We start from the raw sequence: 3,117 nt of genomic DNA on the forward strand, positions 1-3,117 counted from the left end.
TCAACGGCACGTTATGCAATGGTAATTTCAAAAGATTTGCCCCATCTTCTTTTAAGTAACAATGTTTAATTTAACATGTCCCATAACGTAAAATTTTGTATATATGTATTACAGAAACGTTGGATCAGTTTATTTTTTTCACGATGCATGTAAAACGAAATAACGATACAGGTACCTGCCGGCAGACGTGGTACACTCCTACCTCACTCGGTCCTTAGAGTACCACGCGGTTCCACGTGTCCAAATATACGGCATGATGAAAGCATCAAAGAAAATCAGATGGAAACAAATTATTGACCAAGGAACTCGAACTCTGAACGTTTTAAAGGCAAACACAGCATTTTAAATGTCCACAAGTCAACATAATTTTCCGGAAGCGAATAAAAAAGATCCAAAAACTAACAAAACTTCGTAGGAAGTTAGCAATTTCTAACGATAAAGTCAAACTCGAACTGGCAACGAAAAAAAATTGAGAAAGAACATCACCAGTATATCGACATATGATATTAAATGATCTAACCTATTTTTCTCTTTCACACGATGTCGAAGGAACTCAGATTCATAAGAGTAAAGAAACTGAGCGGCAAAGAGAGGGGAACAATTACTGCTCATTGGAATACCTATATTTTGTTGCAAAATTGTCTGTCCAAAAGCAATTTATGTATTTTTAAATATGTAATTATACAAATTTTTAGAAATATGATTAATAAAATCTGATATATTTCGGGTCAGATAAGTCTGACTACTGGGCTACTACCTGTGGTCCGTCAGCAGTGGCATTGACGCAATGGATATAAAATACAACATTACCAATCAAAGGTAATGCAAATTTCGATATATGCTGTACACGTGTTTCAAGTAGTAACTATTTATTCATCAGCATTGCAACAAAGTATATAAAATGTAGAATCGCACAATATAGGCTAAAACAATTAATTTGTAAGAATTACCATTTTTGCAGTAAAATGCTTTGTGAATGATTTCCTTGGGACGGGTTTTTAAATTCATCGTGGAGAAGCTTGTTTATAATATAACGTCAAAAGATTCAATAGAGTTTACTTCAACAAAGGAGCAAGATTTAAGATCATCTAAAAGATCTTTAGATGTTTCAGAATCTACGTAATTATGATTTATTCCACTACGCAAGTAAATTGTTTCAGTGTTTTGGTTGTCATTCCTGCACTGCGGACACACACTTGGTACGCAGTACAGACCGCTCTTGGGTTGAACGAAAAAATAATCCTGTTATGCATCTTTGCTTGTTTATGAAGTTTTAGATTCCAATACAAATAAATCCACAGACTTCTCACCTGCAGGAAATTTCAGTGAGGCTATAGAGGACTTGTGGCTAGCTATGATTTCATCCTTGTTGAACGTATTAAATTCATTGGCAGGATTACCCGAATTATCTCTCATTCCTAGTATCTTTATGAAGCATTCGCAGTAATGAGCGTTACATACAATACATGAAGAGAAGAGACACATTTTGCAGCTTCTCCGCTTTTTAGTCGACAGTTCATGCAGAATTTAAGGTTGTAAATGCGACTTTGTATCAAAGACCTAACTGCTTCTACCTAATCTGACTGAAGAATATCTATGGTTGGTGGAGGTCGTTAACTTTCACTATCGAATAATTGTGTCATGGTAACGGTCATAGAAACGCTCGGGAGGAATACCTTTAGGCACGAGTAGCATTAACAAACGCTTTAACCGTGATGTTTATATACGATACATGTATTTCTTCGTGAATGGAGTTTACACGATCTTTTTTTACAATGTGAATACGGTGCTGTAAATGCAACTGTATCTGCGATAATACTACAAATTGCCCATGTGAAAATTATTTTCACTACAAAATAGCACCACGGCTTTTGTCATTGTGCCTGACTAAGTGACATTATATTTTATATGTCGCGCTGTCATTCCAAATAAATGACACTACTCTCAACAGGGACATAAAATCCACATAAAACTGATGACATTTTCTACATAACCCATTTAACACATTACGTCGCCCACTGATTTCTAGAACGGAGATAAAATGCTGATTAAGGCGATTTTGCAACAATCATTTCATAAAAGATCTACATCCAGGAACACAAGTTACATATATGTGATGAGAAAATTTAAGGAGCACTGCCTCAACATTCTTCATATTGAATTATTTGGAAACCCTTTTCCATTCATCGTGTGATTACTTATTGTGATGAATTCGATTAATTCACCTAATATTTGCTCTCCCTGTACTTTTTTCATTAACAATTTATCGGTTGCCGGTTTAGTATTTCCATTGTGAAGTCCTTGTGAATAAAGAAATAAACATTTAAAACTTTCCCTACCAGTGCACCTGGTATTTAGTGTAGTCCGGGTTGCTCATTTACTTTTGTTTCTTTTAACTAATTCATGTCCTCTGTTGTGCTCGTCTATTTTGCTTGTCTAGTCTTTATCCCTAAAATACTATAATTCTTTTGATTTATAGCTCGAACATATTCTTTACTTGATTTTTACCAACTTTTGTTCACCTATGCTCGACGCAATTTGTGTATATGGTGACCCTAAGTTCGTTTGTTACTCCTTTGTTTAAGTTAGGGCAATGTTTAAAAGCAACGCTCAGTTATAACTGCTCAATCTATACATAAAGCTGTAAACAATATAAAACAGACTACTTCTATTACCGAGTATTTCCATTTTCGTTTTTACAACACAAATTTCGAATGGGTGAAACATTCCATTACCAAATTAATAATTCATATTTCACAAAGAACTGGGATTAGAAGACAATGCGGTGATATATACATCTGAACATAATGACTAATTCATTGATTGGTTATGGTTTAACGTCATATGGCAGATATTTGTGCTATCACACAGAAACAACACCCCACAGGTATGCATGTCTCCCACTCTTGACACATTTTTCTGACACCGAGTCAACCAATCGCACTTTATCCCCTTATACCGCGAGCTTAGTGAACAAGCACTGACTACCAATTAAAGTATTTGGTGTGACGGGGAACGAACCAACGACCTACTGCACTCGAGGCGAGCAGTTTACCTTGAAACCAACGAGGCGGTCTGAAAATATCAAAACGATTGCATACTATCAGAAAAATAATC

This window comes from Perna viridis, chromosome 2, assembly GCF_037379345.1.
Source record: "Perna viridis isolate PV_CMFRI_1.1 ecotype Kerala chromosome 2, ASM3737934v1, whole genome shotgun sequence".
Classification (NCBI taxonomy): domain Eukaryota; kingdom Metazoa; phylum Mollusca; class Bivalvia; order Mytilida; family Mytilidae; genus Perna; species Perna viridis.